The sequence below is a fragment of the Callospermophilus lateralis genome, chromosome 10 (assembly GCF_048772815.1).
Source record: "Callospermophilus lateralis isolate mCalLat2 chromosome 10, mCalLat2.hap1, whole genome shotgun sequence".
NCBI lineage: Eukaryota > Metazoa > Chordata > Mammalia > Rodentia > Sciuridae > Callospermophilus > Callospermophilus lateralis.
In genome coordinates this window covers 39,176,344-39,201,129 of record NC_135314.1, presented here as the reverse complement: position 1 = coordinate 39,201,129, position 24,786 = coordinate 39,176,344, and positions in this window count along the sequence as shown.

Here is a 24,786-nt window from a genome sequence, read left to right as displayed (position 1 = left end):
AATACTATCTTAAGTACTTTAAAAAACCCATTGCTTTTATTCCACAGTACCAAATTATATCATTACATCATGTGCATGTATGAATATGTAACAATAAATGTCACTATTATGTATAATTATAACCTATCAATAAAATGAAGAAAAAAAAAAACACTTGGTTTGTGTCTGTTTTGTTGGCCACTGATACAATCATTGAATATATGTTAAATTTTCACACAATTTTAATAGGTATACTGGACATAAATCTAGTTTTGGTTTAGAATATTTATTTTTCTGTTGCACCTAGTACTCATTTAGGTATTGTTCCTGAGCTCTTACATGAATTCTATGATGACATATAATTTATTAAATATAAATATATTTATAATTTATTAAAGATAAAATCATGAAAAATATCTGTACTGCTTCTGTACTGCTAGTTTATGGTAAAAATATTTTGAAGCAAATGAAGTTTGATTACTATCTAATTAATGAAACTGGTAAGTCAATGCAAAGCATCTAGGACAATTATAATTTTTGTCCTAAAATGCTTTTATATTTTGTTGCAATATTTACTGAAGACAATATCCAATAACTTCTCTCCTGTTCCTGGACAAGTTGTTATAATGGTCCCATGCTTAAAAAAGAAATCTTCAAAAGCTCCACCTCTAGATGAAATTCAAATAATGTGTAAAAAATATTAAGGGAAAATATTTAGTGTACTTTATTCTCCTGAGGCATACACTGGGCAAACACACACTGTGAAGCATAATTCATTCTTACATCCTTTTCAAAAGCTACATGATAATTCATAAAACAAGAGTCTTTGAATAGGAAGAGGCGAATGCCCATGGGGATGCTTAATTTGCACATCACTGGTCAAGTCCTGCTTGGATGAGGGCGGCACAGGTGCTAAGGGCAATTTCAAGATGAAGGTGTCACCTGTGAAATGACAAAAATTGCCTTTTTGTGTGTCTACCTCCCTGCTGTTAGTAACTAAGCAGTATTGTTACTTGGCTGATTTCCTAACAAACTACATGTGGGCGGGTGTTGAGGTTGTGCCATTACAAATCATCATCTGTTAGATCAAAGTGCAGAGGGAAGAACGGCAGGTGTGCAGTATTAATAGCTACATTTATCTCTCCAGTCATTTAATAATTGGTTCTGGTGTGTCTTCCTTGTAACAGAGCATTTCATGGACTCCAAAAGCATTTTGATGAAGCTTAATGTGTTCCATGCTGGCAGAACTCTCAAGTGTTAAGTGTAGGGGTTGTGTATTTAGTTTTCTAATGAGTCACTGGTTTAGGAAACAGATCAAGGGAACCAATTGTGAGTTTTCTGTTGTTATTCTTTTGAATAAATATCAGAGATTGCCTTTATGCTTTTAGCATGTGAAAATAAAAACCAATAATCCCAATTTTATAAATATTTTTCCATATGTCACAGTTGCTAAAGTTTATCAAGTGTACACCAGTCAGACACTGATCTAAGCTTTTATATACTTATAATGTCCATAACACTTCATTAGTGTAGATTGTTTTATAATTATAAACAATATTATTATTGTTATAATTGCAACCAAGTATGAAAGATTAATAGGCTAAAAATGTTTGCTGCTCTGAGTGACTTAAAAGTTCAGGTATATTATCCTATTAGATAAGCAAGGACTTTCACAGTAATAGCAAATAGAAGATAGAGGATAGGACTCAATTTTGCAAAGTTCTGATGGTTTTCTAGTTCTATGAGAAATGATACATTAATATCTAAATTTCCAGTGTATATTATGAGTCATATATAGAATTTGAACTGCATTCGATTGTATGTGTATGTTTGCATGTATATGTTTTCATATATGTGAATCTTAATGAGGATGAACATCATCTTTCAACTAAAAATGAATTTCAAAGTTTGGCACAAAAAAAGGAAAGAAAACTTGATGGCATTTTAGCAAGACCTACATAATTTCTGAATTCATTTAGTATACTATTTTCACCTAGTCAGTAATAAAATGCCAATGTATAAAATGAACTCAAGTGATGAAGCCTTCTTCAAGGCAACTTCCAGAGATCCAGTAGGGTCAATGAGTGCCATAAGTGGTGGGCATTTATAGTATTATGTTGAAAATATTTTGAGAATTGCTTAAGAATAGCACTATAGACTGCTATCCTCACTTAATGTGGTTGTCATGGCAAGTGTGGATAGGGCTACAGCAAGTGTTACACATACTTGCCAAACCTGTTGCAGATTATTCAGTGACTGCCTGGTCTATAAAATTAAAACAATATTAAATATTAATACACAATATGGGACACATTTTTATTTAGAACCCCCATATTTTTAAAAAATATATATGAGGTCTCAGAGAGTCAATCCCTAACCACAAATATATATATATTATTAAATTATATATATATATATATATATATATATATATATATATATATATATATATTATTAAAATACAAGGAAAGAGGATAATACATGTATGTGTGTGTGTGTGTTATATTTGATTATCCCTACAAAAATTCTATTCCTACTATTAACTTCCCTCTTTATAATATTATCCTCTTTCTGCCCTCCTTCCTTTCACCCCAAACTGAACATGAAAATTTAACATGCAAATCTTCTTTTACTTCAGGATAAATTTGATAGTTTAGTTTTTTTTTTTTTTTTTTAGGAAAGACATAACCTATGAAATCTATCAGGAATAATTATTTCTAATAATATAATGTGGGCTTTGAAGACATAGGTATTACAAGTTATATTATGAAGGAAAAAGTGGATTAAGTTTTGCACATGATACTCTAGTTACACCTGGAAATGAGAAACAAGCTTCATGTTTTAATTATTGGGAGGACAGCTCTCAGTGGATGTTTGAGATATGAGATGCTGTCAGTAAATAATGGTCATTTCATTTTCTTCTATAATACTAATAACTTTACAAATTTTCTTTATTGGACTTAGTCTATTAATATACTCTCTTTTTATTGAAAAATTTCAATTTTCTGCTTTTGTAAATGACGTTCCTTGGCATTTACAATGTTTCTATATTATCATAGCTATAAACATTGATGTGGCTGTATCACTGTAATATGCGATTTTAAGTCTCTATGAGAGAAGTGAAGGTGAACATTGTGAAGAGGAGTGAATGAAAAGAGGTAATTGGAAAAAGAAGGGTGAAATTGACCCAGAGAAAATAGACCCCTTCCAATGTTAAAGACAAAGGAATTTAGTAAAGACCACATCAAAATCAGCAGCGTGTCACCTCAAGGCATGCAGGCGAGAGGTAAAAGGATTTAGGAGAGGGATGGCTGCAAAATGTAGGTAGAGAATCTGAATGGGATGGATTCAAACTAACAATCTTCTTCTCATCAAAGGAAACAATCAATAATGTGAAGAAGAGCCTAAAGAATGGGAGAAAATCTTTACCACATGCACCTCAGATAGAGCATTAATTTTCAGGGTATATAAAGATTTCAAAAAACTTAACACCAAAAACAACAAATAACCATATCAATAAATGGGCAAAGGGACTAACAAAGGGACACTTCACAGAAGAAAATATACAATCAATCAACAAATATATGAAAAAATGTTTAACATCTCTAGCAATTAGAGAAATGTAAATCAAAACTACTCTAAGATTGCATCTTACTCTGGCCAGAATAGCAATTATTAAAATACAAGGAACAATATGTGTGGGGGAAAAGGCACACTCAAACATTGCTGATGGGACATGCAAATTGGTACAACTACTCTAGAAAGCAGAATGGAGATTCTTCAGAAAACTTGGAATGGAACCACTATAAGACCCAGCTATTCCACTTCTAAGTTCTTATCCAAAGGACTTAAAAATCACATATTACAGTGATGCAGCCACATCAGTGTTTATAGCAGCTCAATTCACAATAGGTAAACTATGTAGCCAACTTAGATGCCCTTCAACAGATGAATGGACAAAGAAAATGTGGTACATGTATACAATGGAATATTACTTAGCTGTCGAGAGCCATCTATATGTGGACCAATTCAGCATGGAAACCCACTGAATAGGAAAATCTGGTATTTGGGAACTTCCAGTGACAATTCTGCTGGTAATCTTGCCCAGATACATGTGAGTCTGATTCAGTTCTGCCAGGTCCCACACAGGACTGGAGATAGGGTAACCTGTGGTAGCCACACAGCCTCTCAGAGATGGGTATAGCCTGCCAAGGTGCCAATAAACCACTGGAGCCATTTTTTTTAATTGTTCATTCCAGCTCCTACCAGGACTGGAAGATCCTGTCAGGTGCTCCATGTTTCTTACAACTATAATTTTGACTTTGTCTTATTTCTTCACTAATTATTCCAGACTCTATTTTCTCAGGTGGCTTATCCCCTCCTGTGCAGGAAAAATTACCCTGGTGAATTGCTGGCCACCTTGTGATGCTTAGCCTTAAAGAAGAATAAAATTATGGCATTTGCTAGTAAATAGATGGAATTGGAAAATATAGTAAGCAGTATGAGCCAGTCCCAAAGAACCAAAGGTGAAATATTTGCTCTGTTATGTAGATGCTGATCTATAATGGATGAGCAGCTAGAGAAGAATGGAGGAACTTTGGATTGGGCAGAGGGGAGTAAGGGTAGGTGAGAGGGTGTGGGAATGGAAAAGATGGTGGAAAGAGCTGGACATTATTACCCTATGAATATGTATGATTGCACAAATGGTATGACATTGCATCATGTACAGCCAGAGAAATGAAAATTTGTGTTCCATTTGTGTATAAGTTGAAATGCATTCTGCTGTCATGTACAACTAATTAGAACAAATAAATAAAATAAAAATAGCCTGGTGTGGTGGCATATGCCTGTAATCCCGGAAGCTTGGAAGGCTGAGGCAGGAGGATCGCAAATGCAAAGTCAGCCTCAGCTAAAGCAAGACACTGAGCAACTCAGTGGGACCCTGTTTCTAAACAAAATACAGACTAGGGCTGGAGATGTGGCTCAATGGTTGAGTGCCCCTGAGTTCAATCCTCAGTACCTCTCCCTAAATAATAATAATAATAATAATAAAGTAAAATAAAAATTAAAAAAAATGTTGATGATTCCCTGAGCCTCTGAAGACCATTGTGCTCCACCTTGGCTCTTGCAGTGCTGAGCTATCTGCAGTGGACACTGTAGAGGTTCTCATGATTTACTGACTGATAAAAGGACTGTTCCTCAACTTTTTTTTTTTTTACACCAAAAATGTTTGGTTAGATTTCTAAGCCACTATAATGGTATCAAAGTGGAGATTAGGTTAAAAATTGCTTTCAACAATAATTCTTATACCTTAAGGTGTGGGAACTGAGAGTTATCTTTGTGTTGGTTAAACAAAAAATGGAATACAGAGGAAAATTTACTCCTGGCACACATTTAAAAAAAAAAAAAAAAGTTTGTTCTCTGAACTAATCATTGTTTCATCCAAAGTCACTTTTGCAGTATCATAAAACATCAGTGTATAGTATAAAAGTTACATACTGGCTCTTGTTTTTATATTGTATATAATCACAATAGTTATTGATTTGATTTATTTTTATAAAGAAAACATTTTGTGAACAACTTGGGTCACAAATTGGGAAATTAGAGAACATCCTTCATATTACCCAATACTTAGTCCCAGAAATATGTCCTTTAATATTGGTATTTTAATATTGGTATTTAATATGGTATCAGGCATTTCAATATAAATCTGGTCTGGCTTTTAAGTGCCAAAAATGCTCATGAAGTTTTAAAAATATATATCAACTGTTCATTCCAGGTTTATGCAGTCAAGTAAAGCAACAACCACTGAACTGATATAAACCTCCTTGATTTTGATTTGCTCATTAATTACTATTTTTGTTTGGATGAATTGCTGCAGAAATGAGTGACAAAAGATCAATTTTGGAAGTCACAGAAATGTTTTCTGACAACACCTATAGTGATATTTGAACTTGGCCCATGGTTTCTAAGTGGAAAACTGCAGGTTTGTCTAAAAGATAACTAAGTTGATCTTGTTCTCTAATTCTGCTTTGTTGTTGTTGTTACAGGTTTTTATCTTTGAATAAAATTGTCAACAGGGCTCAGGCTCATTCCTTAGTATTTGTATGTGAGTTTCTCTTATATTCATCCTGGGATTCAAAACTGTCAATCAAAGTCATGGGAAAAAAAAAGTCTGAGGAGCCCTAGAGATGAGAAGATACTAAAAAAAATGCAATGATTAAAGCAATGTGGTATCTTAGATAAAGTCCTGGAACAGAAAAAAAAAATATTAGTGTAAAAAAATTAGTGAAATTCAAATATAAATTGTAATTTAGTTAACAATATGATATCAATATCATTTTCCTGTTCTTGATCATTATACCATGGTTTGTATGACATGTTAACATTACAGGAAGTGCCAGGATGGAAGTAAGGAGTCTTTTGCTGGTTTGTGCTGCAACTTTCCCATAGGTCGAAAACTAGTGCAAAATAAAATGTTAAAAATTAAAAGATCCAAGTACTCAGAAATCAGTCTTGGCCTGGAGCCATTTAGTATATTACTTAAAAATCTCACTGGTCCTTATGTTCCTCATAATAAACTCTAAGAATTTAATAAATTATGAAAAAAAATTAGGATGAACCTGAGCTTTCAAGAAATGCTTTCAGACAAACTTTCACATTAATATAAAAGTCATTAAAAATATTTTAAAGGTAGTCTTCAGTAACTGGGGAATTCACTAAATCAACATTCTCAAAGAATACAGGCAAAAGAGGTGTTTGTGTTCACATCTGTTGAGCAGAGTTGTTCATGGAGGACTATTAAAAAAAGTAGAAATATGGGGAGTTAATAAGGAAAGGTTTTAGAGGTAGATTGAGTGTTGGCTGAGAACAAAGCTGAGGACATGCTTTGGGGTGTGAATTTTGGCTGACCAATCTGAGGGAGGCTAAAAGTATGCTGTAGAGTCCACCAGTGAGAAGTTGATGAGAAATGTAACCAACTTGTAAAGGGAAGCTATGTCTCTAAGATTCACTGGGCTGGTACTGGAGTAGTACTTAATATGGAAAGAATAAGAAAATCACTAAGTCATCAAAGCAATTAATTGTCAAAAAAAGCTACATTTGAAGAAAATTATGTCTGCAACAATACAGACTTACAGATGTCTGAAAGAATACTTGGGCCAAATAGTCATCTTAGACTTTCCTAGCATAGAAATGTGGATCTTACTGATGGACAATAGGTGAAGATGTCCTAACCTCCCAAGATTAGAAGAAAGTGAAGCTGTGCTAACCATTTAAAACTGGTTAGTAGTCCATTATCAAGCAGATCTGAGGAGTCTCTTAGAGTTGTACATGCTAGGATTCTGTATTGGCTCTCCCATTTGTCTTAGAATAAGGGTTCAAAATGTGTGGTCTGGAGACTAACTCTGACAGGCACCTGGAAACTAGTAAGAAATGCAAAATTCTTGAGCATTAACTTAGACCTTCTGGATCAGAAGGGGTAGCACAGGAATGTGTATTTTAACCAGTGTTCCAGAGGTATCCCCCCTCTTCCAGAATTAAACTCAGGGCCTTAGGCATGCTAGGCAAGCACTCTCCCACTGAGCTATATCCCAACCCCCTCTAGGAGGTTCTTATGAAATGGTTTGATACCTTTTTCTCAGAAAGTAAGTCACCTCCCCTTGTACCAATGAAATTTATTCCTTAGATAATCTCTCCACTCAGTAATTCCCTAGTTGTTAAACTTTTCTTGTTTACATATTAGATCTCCATTGAAATTCTAATCTAAATCTTCATACCAGATGTTTTTCAACTTAATCTGTTCATATTTTTCTCTCAAAAATTCTATCAGAATGACAAAGAGCATTTTGACCCTATCTGTTTTTACAGTATAAAACTTCATGGTAGAAAAATGATAGAACTGTCAGAGTTAGTGGAGGATGCAAAAAAGGGTTATTTTCATCTGTTAAATAACTGATTGAATTGACAGCACACTGAAAATCTTGCAACTAGTTATATGGTACATTTGTGGAGTGAATTTGTTTAGGAAATAGTTCAGTACATTGCCACACATAAGCATTCCTAGCAGGACTTGACTTGCACCTGTTATCAAAGAATAAAGATGCCTATGCACTCAAGCCAGAAAATGCTTCTGACTGCCAACTCTGCTGTGAGGTATCATGCAGTTGGCAACTTACAGATAGGTCAGTGACCAATCCTTTCCCTAGAGTGTTTACAAAATGACTAATTTTTCCTCACAGAAATAGAAAAAAAAAAAAGCCAACTAACAATCTGTCACTCTTTTTATTTGCGTTTGCCAAGCAGCTATATTTACCGAAAGCAGTGTCCTTTATTTTTAATCCTGATTTCTGATTGAACAGTTTGGTGGTCTAATGATTTTAGTTAGTGAAAATCATAAAATACATAGAACAAAGTACCTTGAACCTTTCCCTTTGTCTTCTCATCTCTGTTCCTATTATTTCTAATGAATCATCTCAAACAACATTCAGTGTGTTCCTCATTTACTATTGGACACTGGTAAAGCAAGTGAGATAATCAACTCCAGGCTGGGACTGTGCAAAAGCGCCAACAAACTACTCATGACTCCAACAGATGTTTCTGCTTTGGGGGGCCAGCAGAAATTTTATAGGGTTTTTCCTCCCTTTCAGGGAAAATTGCCAGAACAGTCAAGAAATGGGAAATATATAGGTCTGCTCACATTTCTAAGTTGGGAGGGATATTATATCCTGTAAAAGGAATCTTGGAGAGAGGAATTTCTGAAGACACCATCTCATGACCGCTATGTAAAATGTTCACCAGGAGAAAGAGGGACCAAGAAAAGCTCATTTGCTTCGGATTTCTCTGTATTTTCAAAACTGTGTGAATGTTAGAGTAGTTAGAAATGATATTCATTTATGGTAAAAGTACACCTGGGAGTCAATAAGGATTTCCCTTTCCCAACTAAAAGAGAAAAGAAATGACACAGATGCAGTACTCTGAATTTCTGCCATTTTCATTTGTTCTGTCTCTCTTGAATTAGTGTAAATTGTGAGTCCCATGAGGGAAAGGACTTGTGCATGTCTGAGAGAGTCTTTTTTTTTTTTTTTTTTTAACTGATTGTGTACCACATAGTATAATTTTGCTAAAAAAACCCAACTATTTTGGGGGAAGATTTGAATATTTTAGTTATCTTGGATTTATTTCCTTGAGTTTGTGAATCTCAAGAAACAGCCTGTGCAATATTCTGTGGATATACATCAGAGAAAACAGGTTGCATGAAACCCACATGAGGGACACCACCATGGAGCAGAGCAGAGCACTAATTCTGTGGACAGAGTCTCATCCTGGAAGAAAGTCTCAGATACATGGGAGAAAAAGCCTACTAAGCCTCTTGTCTGGTTAATGTAACAGGAAGTAATGAGGATTAGTTTGGGGAACAGGGCCGCTGGTATTCTTCATGGCTTTTCTGTGTAGTAAAGCTATCTGCAAAGAGTGAGAAACGTCAAGCAAAGCCATTGCAATAATCCTTAAGTAGTTTTTTTTTTTTTTTGATATCATGAGCTCAAAGCCATGCATAAACAATTAACACAGGGAATATGATTGACTTGGAAAAGTAGTCAAGCCCATCTGTTTAGTCATTCACATTTTCTTATAATTAGTCCCCGCTTATGTTTCATTTGCTTGACAGAACAAAAGTGATTTGAGACGATTCAGCTAAGGAAAGGTAGTGTTAAGGAAATGTATCATAGATCTCTTAAAGTTCAGAGGATGGCGTCCACTAAAATCCATTGGCTGTTTTATTGTTTAAAAACGGAAATGTTAATAGAAATATCAGCAAACATTAGGGAGCTCTTCCTAATCTTTGAGAAGGAAGAGGAAACTTCAACTTATCATAGGTTCCATAACACTATTCACTTTTTAGTGGAGTCCAAGTTAACTACTTTATTACAATTTTATCTAAGTTTAGATCTTAAGGGTGAATAACTGGATAAATTCAGAAGGACTAGCCCATTAAGCTAAGGAAATTAGGTAGAAAGACCTAGAGTTGCAAAAATAAAAATGTAAAAATTAAAAGGAATATATATAAAAATACACAAATTGGAATAGAAGGAGATGAAACTATTGTGTGAATCAGAGTCAAGGTTAAAAATGGATTGCCACATCATGACAAATAGCAGTAAAAAGAACCTAGTTTCGTGCTGGGGTTTTGGCTCTTTGGTAAGAGAGGTTAGTTGCCTAGCATGTGTGAGGCACTGGATTTGATCCTCAGCACCACATAATAAATAAAAAATAAAGTTGGGCTGGAGATGTGGCTCAAGCGGTAGCACGCTCATCTGGCATGCGTGCGGCCCGGGTTCGATCCTCAGCACCACATACAAAGATGTTGTGTCCGCCGAAAACTGGAAAATAAATATTGAAAAATTCTCTCTCTCTCTCTCTCTCTCTCTCTCTCTCTCTCTCTCTCTCTCTCTCTGTCCCACTCTTTCTTTAAAAAAAAAATAAAGTTATTATGTCCTTCTACAAATACATCTATATCTATATGTATATCTATCTATCATCTATCTATCTATCTATCTATCTATCTATCTATCTATCTATCTCCAGTTACAAGGTTGTTCCTGCAACCTGATTTACCTTCAAGTGGGGAAATGATAAGATTAGAAAAAAGCTGAAGTAGGCAAAAGATATTTAAGAGTTTTATGATCCACTTTGTCATTGATTATATGTGAGAAGGTAGAGAAGGAAAGATGAAGATTATTCCTATACCTGTATAATGTCTCACTGGCTAAAAGATATGCAGAAGTGAGGGACAAATGAATTCCCTCTTAGCACTGTTCCACTATAGGATAATTCTTTCTAGATATCCCAAGCCCGTGTGTATGTGCTCCCAAAATCAGTCCATACATTTCCTTCTCTTGTAGTATCATCTTTTTCGTGCAATGATCAATGGCTCTCTGAGGAGGCTCACTGCCAATGCCATAGAATGAATGACCATGACTTCCTGACAGTCTTCTAGGCACAACAGTTACTGCTACTGTTCCACAATGGCCTCAGTTCTTGTGTTGGTTATTACTGAAGAATTGGAAAGGGTGCCTCTGCTCCATATTTCTGGAAAAGGTAAAATCATTATGTGTTATAGAATTGGAGTTCAGCTGATGGGCATATGCCCTCTTTGTTAGAATTTCAGACTAGTTATTGAAGACAGGCTGAGAACAAAGGTCCTCTTCTTTCATTGTCCTTGCCATCATCCTTTCTTCTTCTGATGACTTGGACCTTCTTACTCTCAGACTGAAACACAAAACACCATGCACATATGGTCATGTGAAAAAACAAATATCCAAAGTGATCACTTTGTGTTTTAGTTGAAAAAAAAGCAAGAGCATGAATCATAGCTTGAGCTAAATTTAGACGCTTGGCTAAATTATCAGCACCTTATGAGAATTTTATCCTATGCAATCATGGAATCTTGAAAAAGAGGCCCTTGAAGTTAATCTCCACAGTGCTTCTCAAATATCATGTGCATAGGAATTACAGAAAGACTATGCGAAATATAGATTTGAAATCAGTGGTTCTGGGACAGAAGTTTGAGGCTGTATTTCTGAGAAACTCCTTAGTGTTCTGGAGATAACTAGCCTGCAGCCCATGCTATGAGAAGCAAAGTTCTACTTCAGGCAAGTCTCTGAGTATAGTTGAAGAAATAAAGTCATAGATATTTATTTAGTTCAAGGCAATGGCTTCAGTTTACTTACTAGAGAATCATAAAAATAAGCTTCCTGAGTTTCAGTCTACTGTCCTTCTTACCACAAATAGCAGCAAACATCAATAATGTTCACTCCTCATTTTGGATTCTAGATAAACTGTTCTCCTACTCCCAAATGGAAAAATCTCCCCAATGAAGATGATGAGATCCAGAAGTAAAGAAAGCAATATATGCTAGTAGTTGAGGCTCTTCTCATTAATTAAAAATTGATTAGCTAATATTTGCTACTCTTGCATGATACTACATGTGGGACAATGTATTACTCCATTTCAAATATGTCTGTAATGAATTTCCATAGATAAAGAAAATGTCTCATCAAATATAGTTTTGTATTCTGTTTTAGCAAGACAACAATAAAATAAACTATTGTGGGCTTTTTTTAGAGGTATTTGAACACAAAATTTTAGTATCAATTTTGTTTCAGTACATTGATTAAATTTTCTTGGAAAAAACTGTCTGATTGGGCAAGAAACCTTCGCCATTCACCTGTTGTCCTGCTTCTAGACAGAGAGGTTAATCAGCCCTAAACCCAGGAGAGCAAGAAAAACTAGGGTGTTATGAAATGTTACAGTTCAGAGGACCAGCATTTTCCAACAATAGAGCAGAGGATTGGCCTTTTTACTGACACAACCATCCACCAACTCATACCTGGATTTTGTTATTTTTTGTCCTGTTCCTGGCCCATCCCTTCTGAATGCTGTTGCTCAAGTTTAAATAAGTGCTGTTAGGGAAGCAGATGGTCTCCACTCCAAGCTAGGGAAGAGCCAGCAGGATATAATGCAAAGTGCTCTCTCCTGACCTTGGGATGACTGCAAACATGATCAAAAGGGATCTTATTCTCTAAGGTGGAGAGATAATGCCGCCTTATTGGGAGCTCAAAACTTCTTACCAACAGTGGCCAGTTTTACTGTGGTTCCTATGGAGAGTCCTCTGGAGGACATGCTGAAGCCATCCAACTCCTATTCCCTGGAATGTCTCCTAGGACTCCAGCACTGGCCAAAGAGCAGAAAAGAAGTAGCTGTTTCCAGCAATTTATAGTTTTCCTAAATACGAGAAGGAAAATGTGCGGAGACGTTTTAGCTCAGCAGGGTCCTCAACTGAAGACTTGAGAGGTTTCCACTGTTACTGCCTGCATCTTGTGACTTTGCATCTAAATGAATGCTCTGCCATCTGAAACCTTTCAGGAATACTCAATTCATTCAGAGAGGAAAAATCCCTCCTGTATTAAACAGCAACATTTAATATTTATTGAAAATCTTAAAATGTCTTCCCAAATTAATATCTGATTCAAAAAGGAGCCAAACGTGAAGCCAGCAAACCAGGCTATGTACACATATATTCTATTCATAAATCTCTCAAAGAGAAGACATTAAATAGCCCTTCACCTCTATCTGAAAAGTTTGAGAGGGCTATAAATGTGGAAATGTATTAACTGCGTCTTGAAAATTTATATGTACACGTAGCCTTAGGTTAAATCAAGCACTGGGCCTAATGTAGAATATAAAATACTCATCACTTACTTTCTCTATTCTGAGAGAATATGTTTTGGTAGAGCAATTCATTCAACATTCAATAAATATACTCCTTTAGCTGAGAAGTATGGATAGCACAACAGGGAGGGAATTGAGAGAGGCAATGAAGAAACAAAGCCATAACATTCATTCATGGGAATGCAGCCAAGGTGATTTTTTTTAACCATATAGAATCACTGTAAATAATCTGTAATAATAAGTCTCTGCAGAATAATGGGAAAAAATTGTCTGGCCAAAACTCAAATAAAATTAGTCCATCATAGGCATATGAATACAGAGATTCTTACAATTGGAAAAAAAATTAGAGGTTCATTGTTATTAGTTAAGAAAATCTGTAATTGGTAAAGACTTCTACATAAAATTTGTTTCAAGGGTCTACAGTGTTTTCTCAGATCCCTGAATGCCTACCAAATATATTGCAAAATCTGCTCTCACTGGTTATTTGCTTTAGTTTTTTTTTTTTTTTTTAGTAATTCTTTAAAATAATGCAACTGTACTAAACAAGAGCCAAGAACTAATACCCTAGATCCCTAAATAAGCCCTCATACATATTTTGTTAGGTAGTACAGTGCTGTTGTTCATAAAGGAAGTATAATTTAAATATCTTTGGGGTTAACCTTGATTTTCTCGGTCATGGAAGGCTCTATCATCTCATGGTTTCTTACTCATGGCTACTTCACACATTTAAATCATTGCTTAACTCTTAGAGAGCATGAGAGTTTTCAATATGGCTCTATCAAGTGACTTTGAATAATATAATTGTTTCCTTGATATTATATACTTTTTGAAAGTGAAACACTACTTTCTGGATTTTTGCTGGAACAAATTGTTATAATTTCTTAAGTAAATGGATATATCTTTCATTTATTCCTCCAATCCACAAATATTTACTACGCATCAGTCCTGTTTTAGACAATATATTAGTCAATAAGGATAATGATGAACAAGGCAAACTGAGTCTCCACTCTCATGGATCTTAATGATGAGGTGAGGAAGGATTTGTTTATTGTTGGATAAAATGTGGGTATATGAAATCTTCATCTCATACTTTAGAACCATAAAATGATTATTATTCTCTTCCAAAAGAAAGTATAAAATATGTAAACTTTTGTTTCTCTAAAATTCATGTCAAAGTCCTAACTTTTAGTATACAGAATATGTTCATATATAGGGGCTTTAAAGATGTAATTAAGTTAAATGAGGTCATTAAGGGTAGACTTGAATCCAATATGACTGGTGTATTTATAAGACAATAAAAATAACACACAGAGAGGAAGGACCATGTGAAGACACTAGAAAAGAATACCCATTTTATACCTCAAGCAGAGATACCCTCAGAAGAAACAACCATTGCTGATAATTTGATCTGGAATTTCTAGCTTCCATACCGTGAAGAGAGAAGTTGCTGTTGTTTGAGCTACTTACTGTGTGGTGCTTTTTTGGTAATAGCTAATATAGTTAAATATTTATTTATTTAATCTCAAGAAATTTAGTGTTAATGATTGATTTCAAATTATGGCAAGAAAGAAAACAATACCATAAAGGTAGGGGACAAATTGCCGAGGACTTTTATTATTAATATTATCTTCTTTGCTTCTACTAGTATGGTACCAAAGGCTTATATTTCTGAGATTATTCAGATCTAGAGATTCAGGATAGAAACTGAGACTTGCATAGATAGAATTAAATCCTCAAGTGTGAGAACATAGGAAGACAGGGACATTTGAATTAACATTTCATTTCTAAGATCTTAAAGTAAGAAAATAAACACTTATACAAAGATTTAACCAAAATAATCAATTACATATGGAAGTCAGGAATTAAAATAAACCATAAGCATACATTCTTCCATTATATAACACACTGTGGAATTTATTTTTACTGAAAGGTATTTTAAATATAAATTTCAGTGAAAAAGACGGTTTAAAGAATGTTCCTGATATTTACAAACCAAACAAAACAATATAAACATCCAGAAGATGATAAGAATTTATGGACCAATATATATAATGGTCATTATCTTTGGGTGATCACATTAGAAAATTAAAAAAATCTTCCCTCAATATCACATAATAATTTTCCAAAAGTGTGTCATTTTGACATGAAAAGTTCATAAATTTTGTTTTTTGAAGTTTTAAATTTTATAAGTCAATGTTGTGCTTATATATTTTAAGTGGTTGAACCACTGGAAATGTTTCTTTAACAAAGAGAATTTAATTTTAAAAATACTATAAATATTATATTATTTTGAACATTTAAAATCATAACTTCTAAATTACAAGTCAATGCATTCTTAGTGCATGCTTGAAAACCCTGGGACATACAAGATGAATCTATCAATGAACATAAATACTAGTAATTCTATAATAATATAGTTGACTTGCATTTTGTTCTTGGGTGAAGAAGTACATTCAGATAACACTGCTTCAATGTTGGTTTATTATTGTGCCACTTTTCATGTTCCAAATATTGACTCTTATCTTCACAAAAGAGATCATCATGCAGCAAGATATTGCATTAATTTCCTTTAAAAATTATAGTTAGGCATTAATTCATTGTGTAATGTATATATTTATTTATTTATCCAGTACTTTCCATATGTAAGAATATTAATCAAAGATGGATGAAACATGACCCCTGTTCATTGCAACATATACTTGTGAGATAAAAAGTTAAAGACATATACAAAATTAAGTACATATATTTTCCTAACTTACATAACAGCTGCATCCTCTTCAGCCAAGTTACATGTTGCTATTCATTACATTCGAGGATATTTATGTTTTACCCATTTATATCTGTCATTTAGCCATTAAATTATCCATTTAATCATTCTACAAAAGTATTCTTTCCCTTCAACTAAATTCAACAAATATGTGTTAAACATAATGTTCTTCTACTTCTGCAGATCATGGAATAATGAGAAGACCTAACCGAACTATTCATATAACCAAAATAAATCAGAGAATATGCAAATGATATGCACGTAATTAAGGGAATTCATCATGAGAAAAATTTAATTAAGTTTAAAGGATGTGGAAAGACTTTTGGGCTTTTGAAGAATGGATAATATGTCAGCAGCCAAAGTGATAAAGTGATGATATTAGTAGATTGAATAGCATGGACAAAACAAGGACAAGGGGATTTGGGACTAAGTAAAATGAGTACCATTTTTAAATATGTAAAAAAGGGTACTTTATTTTGGTGAGATGATGGAATGAAAACAAAACAAAACAAAACAAAACTTTGGAAAAGAAGATCTGAAATATAACTAGGAAATGCATGGCTGAGAATGATGATTTCCCCCAGGAGTATTTTTGGTACAGAACATAGCAGTAATGGAAAACCAGTAAAGGAACTTGAGACATAAGTGATTATGTAGATGTATGCCTTAGGAAGACTAATTTGGTATCATTTTAAAGGAGAATGAATTTGTGACAGAGAAACTAGAGTAATATAATATATATACTCAATTTGACACACAACTGAGAGAAAATTTGAAGATGTTTTTGTAAACAGAATCATATTTGATTTTCATATTTGTAACTGTGCTAAGAATAATTGATATTTAATGGAATTTTATTGAGAATTATTTTGTCAAAAATCAACTTAAAGATGGTCTTCTCTTTCTTTATAGTATGGATTTTTGTATAGTAAATTTAAGACAAATTAAGTTTTCCATGAAGTGTAATCAATTTTATAGTTGCTTAATACCTTGGTTTTTGTAGCATTTTGAGAGATAAGAATGTGATGAAATGTGATCCTTGTCATGAAGTTTGTCTGCTCTTGTTTTGACTTCTGGGCAATATGTAACACTTTATGGAATTAATTTAAATATGTATTCTATTATTCAATTTGGTTAAATATATGTTCAATATAATCTGGAGAATGATCATATCAAATAAAATAAAACCTCCAAATTTTTGTATTTAACTTCTTTGAATGTCTGCTCAAAGTATATATAATAGCTAAAAATAACTCCTCAAAATATAAAAGATTAAATCATTGCATCTTTACTTCTTTTTCAATATGAAAACAATGACTTTCAGTGCTCAGAATAATGCAAACTATCTTTTGGATTAGAAGGGGATCCTGTAAAAGGATCCCTTGTCTTGTCGCAGGTTTGATGATTCAATACTTGCTGTATAATTCCACGGTCATGTGGCTTTAATCCTGACACAAATCAAAAAGCACAATAATTTTTCTGGAAAAAAATGCTTCATTTTGTTTAACAAAAGTAATTCCTACTCTATCTAATCTGTTGAATCCAAATACTCTAGAAAATGCAGTATTGGTAATGTAAGTGTAGGAAGTTATACATCATATTTTGAACAAATTCCATGCCATTGTTCAGGTTCTCCACGTATAAAGCAAAACAGTATTACTTGTTCAAAACTAGTGTTTCAAAAATCTTGAGATTTTTCAGAGTAATCTTTTGGTTGAAAAGATGAAAGTGGACATTGAACTATTAAATAATAACTCAGATTACTAGCTGATCCTATTTGAATTTTTTTTCCTATAACAGTGGAAAATATTTGTGGGATAACACTGTTTTTATACCTATTCTTTCAGCCCTGATTTTATTCAAACCTATGTTATGTAGAATACATTTTTGTTATAGTTGTAAGTTTATTATAAAAAATTAGAAAATTGTGGGAAATATGAAAACAACCCACAATATTCACACCAATCAAATATATAAACACCATTGACATTAGTGTATTTTTGTTATGTTTATTTAGTGTGTAGAATATTTTCAAAAAACTCTATTGTATTGTGATGTGTGTAAGAAACAATAAAAAAGATTTGCAAAAAAACTCTATTGTATCTACATAATTTCATAATTTTGCTATTTTCATAACACATCCTATACAATTAAAAAATTATTATTAGCTTCTATTATTATTGCTATCATATTGTTATTAGCTATCACTCTCATCTTCTATTTCATAAATATACATAATGCTATTATGTTCTATTTTGAATTTCTAAAATTCTTGGAATTTCCTGTTATAAATATTCTCTATTACAATAATAATGTCTCTCTAAAAAAAAACTTTAGGCTTTCCTATTTTCTAAGTTATCAAAAACACAATTTCTGAGCCAATATTATAGTAATTAAACCAATTGATAAATCTTGTCACAAAAAAATTTAAAATGTTGTATCAGTTTATGCCATTGGAACATAGAAGGAAAATAATTCATAACACTTCTGAAAATTATCAATTTTAGTAAAGAAATTGTTTTCATGATATTCTATTTTGCTTGTATTTACTAATAAAACTAGAAACCCATGATAAATTTATGCGTCATTTACATTTATTCTTTTGTGTAACCCCTTTTAATATCTTTTGCACAGTTTTCTGTAGGAGTATGCATTTTCATTTAAAGATTTTTATGTTCTCATAAAAGATTACCAGTGATATTTGTGTGGTACTTATTTGAATTCTTTTCCAGTTTACCAGTGATATTTAATTAAGCTGAAATTATTACTGACACAGTAAAATTTCAATTATAAGTAGTCAAATATGTCTCTTTTGCTCTTCTCATCTTTGAGTAGTATCTTTCTTAAGTGTTTGGAAAGTTTTCAAATAAATATTAATTTAGACATAGTAGCTTCAATTAAATGTATTTGTGGCATGAATGCCCCAGTAGTAACAAAATAATAGAGGTAGCAATAATAGAATAATAACCAAAATAGATAATCCAGAAGAATTAGATATGCTGCCTCTGCTCTTAATTTTCACTCTATTATTCCTGTCACATACTCATCATTAGGCATTTTAGGTTTCCTTCCTAAAACTGGTAAATCTAGTCTAAAGACAAAGGATTTTAAGTGAGGTCAGAAATGATTTAAGATTGTCTTTTGCAAACCCTTCTTGTGTGGTATATATAACAACCTTAGCAGCATATATATTGATTCAAATATCCTGCTCAATGAGGCCTCATAATTGGGAAAATAATCCTGTAAAAGAAGCCCTGGAGAGCTACCTTACCCCATTCACCAAGAGAGGACACTGCTAGAGATACCACAAAGAAGGCCCTCATCAGAAACTGAAGCTTCTGGTGTCTTGAAATCAGATTTCCCAGGCTCCAGATCTGAGGATATTGATTTAAACTGTGTATAAGCCTCTTAGTTTATGGCATTTTGTTATCGGAGCGTAAATGAACTAAGACACATTTCAATTTTGATATATTAATTCAGAACTCAGAGAGAGTAGTGAGTCAGAGAAATAAAGTAGGGAATAATCATAATATACCCTATTTAAATCCATGAAAATGGATAAATCATCTATGGAGTAAGTAAAAATAAAAACAGAGATATAGCTCTATGAGTGGATCCTCTGACAAAGAAATTATATCCTATGAATAAATAGTGACTTTTGAAGAGAAGAATCAAAAGCTATGGGAAAGAATACTTTCAAGAACAATGAGTGTTTGACTATAGTTAAGTGTTTGGGCCAATTTAACATGCTCATTTGAGAAATTAGCCATTGTGTTTAGCAAAATGGAAGACATTGACCTTCAGTCCAGCTCATTTTAAAGTTGGAAAATGCAAATTTTTGTGTTGGATGTATAAAATATTTTTATTAATGTCACATGAATATATATATATATGTATATATATACACACACACACATATATATATCTAGATGTGTGCATGTGTGTATGTAGGTATACACACACACACACACACACACACATCTTAAAATCATCTTTTGCTTATACCTGTCAGTTGAAATAAAGCAAAAAGCAAAATTTTAATGTAAAAAAAAATTACAGTACAGCTGTTCCATTAATGAAAGACATAACTGAAGCAGGGAACCATTAGAGAAAGACAACTAAAATGGCCAAAATGTTCATGAGAAACTAAGTTTAGAATATTTAAAACTTTGAATATAAAAAGTCTAACATATTTGAAGATATGACACAGAAAAAAAAACCGATATAATTTTCCTAAATTCCTGAATTCACTTAGCAAAATCCTCTGATATTTAGAAAATGATGTGTTTACTTATAATAAAAAATACATAATTATATTATTTTAAAGCATTTAATAGTTGCAATCTATAATGGTTTGAATATGAGGTATCTCCCCAAAGATCCTATGTTAATGCAGGAAAAAAAATCAGATTATAAAAGCCATAATCTAATCTAGTGAATTAATCCATCTGATGGATTAATAACTTGAAAGAATTATTGGGTGGAAACCATTGGCAGCAGGGCAGAAGGAAGGGGGTCATGGGGTGGGGTGTGGGGTAGGGTTAGGGATTATATATTTTGCCCCTGGCTCCTCCTTTTCTCTCTGTTTTCTGGTTGCCATTAGATGAGTAGATTTCTTCTGCCCTGCCCTTCTGCCACCGATGCACCCCTTATCATGGGCTCTGAGTAATGGAGCTGGCTATCCACAAACAGAATCTCTGAAATTGTGAGCCAAAATAAACTTTGCCTCCTCTAAGTTGTTCTTGTCAGATATTTTGATCACAATGATGAAAAACTGACTCATTGAAACAACCATTACCTCACCCTTCTTTACTAATAAACTCACTTCTCTTTTATCCAATTTAGGGGAATGATTTGAATGATTTGTGACTGTAATTAGACTTTTTCCTTGGTTTCTTAAATATCTGGCCTCTTTTCTCTTTATTATGGAACATGTTAATCCTGATTACATAAAACTCCATGCTTATTTTGCCCCAGCATCTACCCAGATAAATGAACATTGCTAAGGGAAAACACAGCTATATTGATTTTTTTTCTATTAAATTCATGACCACTTACACCACACAAGTCTTAATGTAACTTTCCATTTCTTTTCTTTTTGTGCAAACAAAAAGTGATTCCTTCTCTATCCTCATTTTCACTTGAGATCAATGCATCTGATTTCACTACGTTGATATTAAAAATCAGAAAAGGAAACAAAATCAGAAGCTATCACATGCTTTCAGTGATAGATCAACAAATTTAATTCCATCTATATTTGTATACTGTGATTTATATTTTGCACAATTAATCTGCTGTGAGTACTGTTCCATAAGCTGGTTATACACATATGCACAAATTCCATACTTCTTGCTTTCACTAATATATTACTACTTCAATGACTCCACAGCATCTTGCATCAACATTTCTCTCTTTATTCATCATTTCTAGTTATGTACATATTTTTTTCTTTTTTTGCTAATAGTCATTGAATGAGATAGTTATATCAATTTGTTATCAAATTTCGTTTCTCCCATTTTTTTTTCTGAACTCATTTAGATCAAACTCTGGAAGGATAGTGTTTACTAGAAAAGAGAATTAGGGAATTTCTGAAGAGACAGAAATGCTTCAAATCTTATTTTGTGTTATGCATGTGTATGCGATTGTCAAAACTGACTTGCACTGAATACCTATGATCAATGCTTTATGTTACTGTTATTTTTAAATTATACCTTAAAAAAGAAAAAAAAAAAGGTAAAGTAACCATAGAGAAAACCCACTGCCTTTTTCCCTTACCTGCCCAAAGTGGGTGGAGGAACACAGAGAAAGTACATATAGAAAGACTAATTTTACAAAAAGAAACTCCGAAAAAAAAGTGAGAGAGCACCAACACAAAGTAAAAAAGAATTGACAAATGGCATGGAAAATGCAACTGAGGTTAGAAATCTATAATTTGTAGTGATTCCAATTTCCAAGAGGTGTAATTTTGTCCTCCAGGGATTAATTATCTTGATAGAGTGACAAACAGGGTAAAATGCAATTGCTTTTCCAGGTTAAGGAATTTGTGGGCAGTTAGGCAAGGGATGTAGCCAGTGGGATAGCTGAAACAACATACAGTGATCAAAGGGTGTTTTCTAGGTGTCCCTGAGCAGCAAGTGCAGTTGAAAAAAGGGAATAAGAAGTTATACTTCATTTATGCATGGTGTGTCAAAATGCATTATACTGCCATGTATAACTAATTAGAAGAAATAAAAATGCTAGGAAGAAAAATCACTGGGATAAAAGAATAGCATATTACAGCATAAGACTGTCAGGTTTGGACACTCATCCATCCAGAAATGTAAGGAACATTAGGAGTCAAAATTTCTTGCATTAATTAATTAAATTACCTTGAATAAGTCACATTGCTCCCCTAATGCAATTTCATCTCCATAGCAAAAAAAAAAAAAAAAATCCATAGACTTTCTTTCATGTTAGTGACAATTATTAAGATAATTTACACAAAACATTGCAGAGTCTAATAAACATAATACAAATGTACAGAATTACCAAGAGACATTTTTCACCATCAAAACCTAGCATTACACATAATAATTATTACAAAATGAACCAAATGGTTTATTGTTATCATTTCTTGAAATCTACTTTTTTTATGAGAACTTGGATATGTTTATCAAAATTTGTTGTAACACAAAACTTCGTCAGAAAGATTTTCATTTTATCAAGTTAATCAAATAAAGGATTTAGATTTTATTGAGAATATCTTTTCCTTTAAGAGATTTGCCTGAAAGCAGCAGATCCAGGAGCTTTAATTTAAATATCAGTTATTTGAAAAAGTTTTTTACAGCAGATGCTCACATAATAAAACTAGTCTACTAGCTAAATATTAGCACAATACATTAACTTGATATTTTTTATTAACACAATTCTCATAATATAATGTATTACTGTGATTTTATTTTTACAGATGCATAATTGTTTACTATGTAAATTGTGTACTATGTATGTGGGGACATTGGGGAAAGAAAAATGTATTCATTTAGGGCTCTCGATTGAAAAGCTAACATCTCACAAAATACATAAATGATTTGGGCTTTTTAAAATATATTTGTCCTATGGTTTGCATTATGTTAGTTCAAATGTGAACCTGATATTGAAAAATATTAGTTTGATTATGCAAGATATCTGTTCTATTTCAAATTTTTTTCCTACATGAAAAAGACACACTCATGCTTAAAATTCTTTTTACAACTATATTCACAAGAATTTTCTCTAATGAAGGTTTTAAGAATCTATACACAATAATTTAGTGTTTTAGGGGAAAGATATGTACCTTTTGGCATATACCATGATATCCTAGGGCTACTATAACAAACTACCATAAACTGTGTGGTTTAAAATTAAAACTTATTGACTCACCGTTCTGGAGGAAAGAAGTAAAAATCAAGGTATAGGCAGGGCAATGATTCTTCAGTGACTCTGGGGAATAATCCTCTTTTTTCACTTCCTAGCTTTGGGTGGTAGCTGTCAATCTCTGGTATTACTTGGCTTTCAGCTACCTGTTCTATCAACACCATAGCATTCTCCCTCTGTGTCTTTTATTCTCTTCTTATAAGGACATCAGTCACATAGGATTAATGCCCACCTTGATTGAGAATGACCTCGTCTTATTTTGATTATATCTGCAAAGACCCTATTTTCAAATAAGACTACAATCAGAGGCACTGAAGTTACTTCAACATATTTTTTGGGGATACAAGTTGATATATACATAGCAGTATATATCTTGTTGAATACATGGAGGACCCGGTTATAGGATTCATATTATCTTAGCAGTCAAAATCAGAGTGTAGAAAAAGATTTTCAGTTTGATCCAAATTCAAAGTAGAATTTGACAGAAATGTCTGCAAGGTAAGAGTCAGAATGCAGGTATGAATCTTGAAGTTCAGATGTAATCTGAATTGTAGAGATTCTAAGATAGATGGTATAATTAAAAAAAATTGAGAGCTGATAAATTCATAGGAAGTTAGAAAAATAGTACAAGAGTTCTGATATACTTTTCACCCAGTTTTCTGTACTGTTAAGATCATCCTAAATAATAGTACCAAGAGGTTGATATTGGTATAATATGTGTTAGGTTCTTTTACTCATTTCATATGAGTAAAGAACTAAGGACAGTTAGTGTAGCTAGATGACCTAGTGGGGAAGATGGAAGCTGATTCAAAGGGAATTGAATGTTAAAACCTTGGGACATATCCCCCTTACTGTAGACAAAATCACCTGCCTGTGGGGAGACTATTCCTCCCAGCAGGGAATTGTTAATGAGTATTCCCTTTCTGCTTTTCTGGGCAAACAATGAAAAATGGGGAGAGATACCCTTGGATTGCCACCTTGCTGCCTTTTGCTGCATGAGCAGGATAGAAGGAGGGGGCATGAGAAGTAATAACCTGGAAACTATAAAAAGAAAAGATTCACCCCCTCCCATAGACACCCAGCTCTGGGGCCCCTTCTTAATGGAGAAATATATTTCTATTCTATCCTTTAAATAAAACTGGCTTTCTGCGCTTGCCTCAGCATTTACTGGGTGTTTAATCCTCATGTTTGGAGAAATGGGATTCAGCCATGATTCTCATCACCATATTAAAACTACCAAAGCAAACAAGATGAAAAACTATGACATCACCACAAAGATTTCCCTTATTTTAGCTCCATGTTATCATGCCTACCACCTAGCTCACCTCTTACAGGATTTTGAGACCTATAGCCTTAAAATAGGTCAGATTTCCCTGAAGCTCACCAAAAAAAAAAAAAAAAAAAATGGTTATAAGAGG